Here is a 7900-nt window from a genome sequence, read left to right on the forward strand (position 1 = left end):
GATCCATCCATTTCCCTAAGAATTTCATAAATTTATTGTTTTTAATAGCTGAGTAGTACTCCGTTGTGCAGATGTACCACAATTTCTGTATGAATTTCTATATGAATTTTATTTTAGAATTTTAGAATTCTATATGAATTTCTAGAGTTTTGTATGGATAGAATCATATAGCATGTTCTTCCTCATCTCTCTCACTCAGCTTTGTCGCTGTGTGACTCATGCCTCAGTTGTGTCAACAGTTCATGCCATCATACTCCATGATATGGACACAGCATAGCTAATGAACATGTGTGTTGCTTCCAGGTGAGGGTGGTCACATCTCAAGCTTCCCTGAACTTTTCTTTAGGCAGATATCTGCTTTTTATTCTCTTGGGTGTTGGCTAGCTGTATTTGGCTGAGTCCTGTGGTAGGGATGAGTGGTCAGCTGTCCCACACTGTTTTTCAGGGTGACTGACTTTTTACCATCCCTTGAGCAGCACATGAGAATCTTCTTTCTCATCCCTTCCCCAACATCTCGCATGGTCAGTCTTTTTATCATAGTCATTTCAGTAATTGTTCCCGACATATAGTGAGGGCAGAGCCTACGGGATTTGTCATGGGTTGGAAGTGGGATATAAGACAAAGGGAGGAGTTAGGTAATCAACAAAAATGGATTAGATTCCCTGGCATTATTCTAGAAGCTGAGTGAAGAGAAAGAATAGACATCCATCCTCTCTTGCCCTGGGGGGGGGGGGGTTCTGCACCTCTTTTATGGCAGACTACAGAAGAGAGGGATGACACTGGATTCTGGTAGGGGTGGGGGTGGAGTGGTGAATGCTATGAAAGGACATGTACAGAGAATAGTGGCAGTCTCTTTGTGTAAGAGTGCTCTGGCTGCTGTCAAAATGACTTCTAAGTAATTATGTTTATCCCCAGAGATTGACACTGCTGTTATCTTTGGTCAGAGGAGCATCTTTTTATGCACTGGCCAGCAATAACTGCAGAGAAACATAACTGTTTGAAGGGCTTCAAATAAGGATCTGCTTGATGCGGAGCCCTGGATGACACATCTGTATCGACCCTTCTGAGGCTCAAAGAACATTGCAGAGGAGAGATAGAGAGGCGGAGGGAGCCTGAGCATGAGGCAGGCCGCTTGGAACTATCACAGCCACTGTGGTCAGTGTGCATGACCTGTGAGAGATTGGACCATCAGCATTCTGTCATGGAGGCAGGAGGGACCCACACGGTCCCACCCCTTTGAGGATCTAAAGGTAGGTAGAGGTTGCTAGGGGAAGCGAATCATTTTCTTCAGAGGTATAGCCACAAGTAAGGTGCCATGTTGTAAGCAATTGCCTGTAAGCAATTGGAGCAGAACTTACTGAGTCAAAGTAGAATAGGAAAGGGGCACTTGTGGGAAAAGGAAGGTAATCAGCAGAAGTGGGAGGAGACAAGAGAGCATGTTGGGAGGCGGTGGTGGCAGATATGATCCAATACATCATGTATGTGTGAAAATGTCATAATGAAACCCATAATTATATTTAGGTAATATTATAAACATTAAAAAAATAATTGGCTGAACCGGTCTGGAAAGACTCAGTGATGTTTAACCTTACTGTTTATTATTCCTCTGGGCCTGGCTGAATGACATCACTGTACCAAGAAGCCTCCGTGTCTTCATCTATAAAGTGGGAAGGCTAGTTCCTCAAGGTGAACAGAGGTCTCTAACAACACATCAGCAAATGGGAAGGCTAGTTCCTGCAGGTGAACAGAAGTGTCTAACAACACATCAGCAGATCCAGACGTTTCCTGACCCAACTGAAGTCAGGACACTGAATTCACTCACTTGCTCACTTCTGTCAAGAGGAACAAGTATCCTCAGAAAGCAACCTACAGTCCAGCACCTTGTCCCACCCTCTCCTCCTGGCCCCCAGGTGCAGAGTCAACCTGTAAGCCCTGAACATGCAAGGAGGCCTGCTGGTAGCTTTATTTTTAGTGCTTCCCCTGAAAGCCAGCTCAGACTCCCCAATTCCATGGGGAGCTGAAGTCAGGCTATATTTAGGAAGCACAGCTGCGACCCACTATGGTTCCTTCACCACTAGGGTTCGGTCCTCATGGTGCTTGGAGTACACATCACTTTTGCTTATGCTTTGTTTTTCTCTTCTGGGTCCTACCGGCTAGCTGTGGGTTCTCTCGCTTCTGAAGTTTTGTCTCATGTGCTCTGTGATGCAAAGCAAGAAGCGGGCACATCCTACCTGCTTTGCTGAAGCCTTAGCTGCTGCCTTATCATAGGGGCTCACAGCTGGGAGCATGGTTCCCGTTGGCGCCCCGTGTGTAGTCATAGCAACCATGATGAGGCACATTTGTTGTGTTTATGGTTTACCCAGTGCTTTTTCAATCAACTCCTATGTCAACCTCCTAATGGGTCTGGAACATGGTACCCTCAGCATGATCTCCACATTCTCGATGAGGAAGCAGGTGCCAAGAAGAGCAGGGATTTGTCCAAAGGTACAGTAGGTGAGGACATGAACTCACATTGTAGATATTTGTCTTAGTTAGCGTTTTACTGCTGTGAATAGACACCATGACCAAGTCGAATCTTATAAAGGACAGCATTTAATTGGGGCTGGCTTACAGGTTCAGAGGTTCAGTCCATTATCATCCAGGTGGGAGCATGGTAACATCCAGGCAGGCATGATGCAGGCAGTGCCGAGAATTCTACATCTTCATCTGAAGGTTGCTAGTGGAAGACTGGCTTCCAGGCAGCTAGGCTGAGGGTCTTAGTGCTCACACTTACAATGACACACCTACTCCAACAAGGCCACATCTCCTAATAGTGCCACTCCCTAGCATATACAAATCATCATAATATTGAAGTCAGGGTTCTTTTGGTTAGAGTATGGCTATCATGCCAAATACGCAATTATGTGGCACTTTATCTAGCTTGCCCTCTGCCTGCAAGAATCCAGCTTCTTAATACAAGACTCAGGAGTTGGCTTAAGTTCTACCTTCCCTGGAAAGGCCTTCCCGGTTTCTCCAGTCATTGATATTTCACAATGAAGTACAGAATGTGATCTGAGTGGAGAGTGGGAGAAAGTAGTTCTAATAGCCACATGGCACCTCCTGCTGTGCCTCAGGCTCCCCCCAAGGCAGGGATCTGCCTCTATCATCACCAGGTACTGCTCCCCAACTCCATCACTTGCTGGGCCCACACCAGCACTTAGAAGATGCTTAGCAAATCTCAACTGAACTGAGTTCTAGCCTCCTCCAAGTGTATGGTCCCCAGAGCCTGTGTAGTGTAGGATGCAGTGTATGGTTGCTAGGCCCTTGAGCTCTGGCCTGCTAGCTGAGCAACCTAGGTTCTTCATATAACCAGTGGAAGCTTTAGTATATTAGTTTTTGACTGTTGTGATAAGACACGATGACTTGAAGTGACTTACAGAAGGATGAGTTTATTTGTGCTTCTGGTTCCAGAGGGATAAGAGCTCACCATGGTGGGGAGGTGTGTCAGCAAATGGCATGGTGGTAGAAGCAGAAAGATGAGAGCTCACATCTCCAATCACAAGCATGAAGCGGAGAGAGAAAACTAAAGGTGAGATGGGCTCAAATTCTCAAAGCCCCTTCCCCTCCAGTGACTTATATATCCCAGCAAAGCCACATCTCTTAGGCCTTCCCAAACAGCACCACCAACCAGCCACCCCATGATTTAATACCCATGCCTATGGGGGGAGGTGGTTTTCAAACTACTAGCTTGGCTTGTTCATCTGTAATGTGGGAAGAGCTGCCTCAATGCTGAAGTGTTAGTTGAGAACATTCATGGTCTCCTTTGGCTATCTTGCCATATTTTCTAGGCTGGACACCACATCAGCTATACCACAGAGAATGAGTCAATAGACATTCACAATCCTCCTCTCTTCCCCATTCAGGGGTGGTACGGCTTGCCTGGGAACACCTGGAGAGGCTGGGAGTACCCTTTGTTTTTTTTCACTGGATGAAGGGAAGAGGCGCACCTTCACCTTCTTGCCAGTGCTGGGGACAGAACCTGGAGCATTACACATGTTAAGCTGGTTCTTTGCTGTTGAGCTACACTCCACCCCTTCTCTATACCATCTCAGTGGAAAAGCCCTTCATCCTTCCCTTGCTGCTGGTGTTCCCAAGGACAGAAATCCAGGAAAGATGAAGACTTGGTGGTTTGGGTAGAGGATCTTCCCAAGATGCTGCCATCTGACTCGGGATGGCCAGAGTTTGGGGGGTGCAGGTCCTACCAGGAGGCAGGGAGAGCAGAGTCTGAGGCAAGGGTCTGCCAAGGTGACCTTTTATATCTGGGTAATTTGTCTAGCCAGGAAGTAGAGAATGGAAGAGGTCATGCACTCAGGACCTGTCCCGGCTTCAAGGCAGTGGGTATGGGGCTGACTCTGAGACCTGAGAATGGCTATGCTGGCTTGGATCTAGGTGACACCATCAACTAGACACAGTTTGCTATAGGCAAGGACCTCACTGGCCTTGTGGTGGGGCTTTGAGCCTAGACTGTGGGCAGTGACATTTGGCTGTCTGTCTATTTCTGGTCAGTCTCAGGCAAGGCAGTCTGGTTTTGGTCTAGGTCTTTGGGGGGAGTGGCTTAGTTGGCTCTGTGGGGGTGGGGCACATCTCTGGATGGTGCAGTGTCCCAGGATGCATAGAGACAGCAGTGAGTTCTCCTGAACTGTGGCCATTCTGGGAGGGAGGTGAGTCCCTTCTGAGCTCAGCAAGCAACAGCTGGTGTGCGAACCTGAAACTTCTCTTGTCTGCTGCAGTAACAGAACAGACCCAGGGCTTCAGGTGCAGGCTTCTCCATCTACCAGTGTCCCTGGGTGACAGTGTGGAGCAGAGCTCTCTTCCACATCAAGACAGCTGAGCAGGTATGGGCTTTGTGGCTTAGGCTGGGGACTTGGGGATGATTTCCACAACGAAGCCTTGGAAACCTGGCAGGGATGCTGTGAGAAGACACAGATGTCATACAACGCTGTCTCTGTCACATTCTAGGAACAGAGCTCCATACTAGACTTCAGATACCCATGACCTCCTTGACATGGCACATAAGGTATAAATGCCCAGTGTGGCTAAGTAACATACTTAAGGTCATTTTGTTTAGGGACACAGCCATATCCGATAACCTTTGTTTTAACAACTTCTGTAAAAATAAATCAGTTTTCTTTCCAAACAGAATATTCCATTTGTCTACTGGTTTGCTCCAGTTCTCAGTAATGAGCTACTTTTTTTTTTCTTTTTTGTATTATTGTTAAGTGAAGTTCAAAGCACCACAATGAATGGATGCTTAGAGTCAAGCAGCTATTGTCAATCAACAAACATTTAGAAATTGTGAAAGAACCTACTCCGAAGTGTGAAGAGGATTAAATCCTCAGGTGAAGTAAATAAAAAATATTTATTTTATTTTGTGTGTTTGAATGTTTTACCTACACAGATGTATTTGCACTCCATACATGCAGTGCCTGAGGAAGCCAGAGGAGGGCATTAGATCCTCTGGAACAGGAGTTGCAGAAGGGTGTGGACAGCCTGATGTGGGATCTGGGGGCTGAATCTGCTTCCTCTACTAGAGCAGCAAGTGCTCTTAGCCACTGAGCCAGCTCTCCAGATCTGCAACTAGAACTCTGTAAGGAGAAATGATGGCAGAAGGAGGCCTCCTCTTTGCTCTATTTTGCAAACAAGAAGTTTTGTATATTAGAGATTAAACAAATTTTGGTGCTGGCTGTATGTAGGCACAGGTGTTCTTTGGTGTGTATGTATTAGTGGTGTGCCTTTGGGCATGTGTGTTTTGTCTATGTGTTTATACATGTTACTTTGACCAATGCATAACCCACTAGCTGAGTGCTTAATGATCTTTAGCTATCTTATGAGAATAAATAGAATAAGTGAAAGAGTGAGTAGATTTCACAGAATCATGACTGTTTTACACTATCCTCTGGATTTCTTGAATTTTGCTGAATCCCAGTCTCCTAAACCCTTTGTATTGAATCAGATTATTTTAGAGTGCCTGTATTATGTGCCTACTGCATCCCAGAGCCTTGGGGCAAGATACCAGTGACCTCAAGGAGTCTGGAGTTTCTTTGGGTAAAAAGATTTTAAAAAACCCCTCATCTCTGTGGGATGGAGACGTGCGGTGAACATATCATAAGAGAATCCTCCAGAAGCCTGGGACCATTCAGAAGAGGGATTTACATCATTTGAGGCTGGGAGTCAGGCAGGCCTGGAGAGGTTGAAGTGTACAGACTTACTGAGGTTGGTAAAGCTCTGTAGATCTTGACTGTAGACTTGGCAGAGGTGGGCCCTAAGGCATAAAATGGGCTGGAAGGATGAGGTGAAGTTAAATTCCATCAGTTCCACCAGGAAGTTGAGATAAACAAGCCAGCTATAGGCTCAGCTCAGTCCCATCACCTCACAAGTGCCAGTCCCTAGGACCATTTATGGAAGATGCTCCTGTTTATGCCTGGTGTGGGAGGCTACACAGCCCTGGGAACACCCACACCTTTCTCTAGCTCCATACCCAACTGAGGACTCCCTTCTGCACATGATGGGGTTGGGTCTCTGCACCCCTCTATAGCAGGGATGCTGCCTGTCAGCCAGGAAGATGTGTTCTCAGCTTGCCATGCTGTGGCCCCACAGAGGCCCGGTTCCAAGAGGATTAAAAATGTAATCACAACAGTTTTTATTAGCAAAAGAACAGCAGGATCCCTTCTGCTGTCCATATGGAGAGATCCCGATGGGTATTCATGAAGCAGTTTGCCACGGGAACAGCCATGCTTAAAACTCCTCGTCCAATTACCTTTGAACTTGCATTTTTTTTTCTAAAAAAAAAAAAAGCTGTGGTGGCTGCTGCTGCTGCAAAATGTCACACATTTTGTTTTTACCAGGGAGGGAGGAGAAGCTAGACTTCCTCTGAGGGGGGTTGCCCTGCAGGGTAGGCAGTGGTGATCTAGACAAGACCCAGGAGTTTGGAACCTGAGTTATTCAAGATTAGTGCGACAATGTCCTGCTCAGTCTCATGTGTCCTATATAAAACCAGCGAGCTGACTGGGTCAAACCACAGCTTCTTGTGAGGCCCCTCAGGACTGCTGGGACACTGGTGACAGGCTCTAGAAATTATTGACTGGCACATTGCTTCCTGGCCTCATCTGCATGCTGTCTTGATGTAGGACAATTATGACCACATAGTTTGGAATCTTAGAGTCCTGATTCAAACTACTCCCTCTCATTCACCCTAAGTATATCTAGGAGTACCTGTCAGTGACAGACTAGATTCCAGTTTTGTTTCTGGTAGAACTGGAAATAAGATTAAAACAGAAGTCTGTCCCTTCTGTGTGTAGTTGGTGCCAAGCCTTGGACTTCCTTGGCTTGAAGAGGACAGAAGAAGATGTCAGGCAGTCTGGAGTCAGTGCTCTGAGTCTCTTACAACACACAGCTGGAGGAGCATCCAGCCAGGACAATACTGCTTGATCATTGGGGCCTTAGGACTGGACAGATCTGCCCCTGCAGCCAGCTCTGGGAAGCTAAGAGGACAGCTGTCATTGTGTCTGCTGCACTAATCACCCTCTGGCTAGAGGTCTGTTTTCCTTGGGGGAAATCTATGCTCTCCTGCTTTTTTGGACTGGTTTTCTTCCCCTGCTCCAGGGGATGCTGGGGTGAACACCAGGCCCAACATTGATCTGTTCAGGAATGAGTCTCCATGGGGTAAGTAGAGGCTGATTTAGGCCTTTGGCTGTGCTTTCCTTATAAAGGGCTCCTTCTTGGGGATGGTGGGGGAGGTGAACTGTGAAGGCCTGGGATAGTTACCTAGCTGTCACCTAGGAAAAGGATGCTAAACACACCATCATTTGGACCCAACAGTGTTCAAGCAACACCATCTCTGACTTTTGGACCGGGAACAGGC

The 7900-nt window shown here is 46.8% G+C and overlaps 1 long non-coding RNA gene across 1 annotated transcript in view; it reads left to right on the plus strand.

Moving 5' to 3' along the window:
- Window positions 1–3649, plus strand: part of LOC116084966 — an 18137-nt gene extending 14488 nt beyond the window's left edge. Inside the window, exon 3 of the long non-coding RNA XR_004116334.1 lies at window positions 3451–3649. This is a non-coding gene — a long non-coding RNA (uncharacterized LOC116084966). The remainder of the gene's footprint in view (window positions 1–3450) is intronic.
- The last annotated feature ends 4251 nt before the right edge of the window (window positions 3650–7900 follow it).

The sequence above is a fragment of the Mastomys coucha genome, unplaced genomic scaffold (assembly GCF_008632895.1).
Source record: "Mastomys coucha isolate ucsf_1 unplaced genomic scaffold, UCSF_Mcou_1 pScaffold9, whole genome shotgun sequence".
Classification (NCBI taxonomy): Eukaryota; Metazoa; Chordata; class Mammalia; order Rodentia; family Muridae; genus Mastomys; species Mastomys coucha.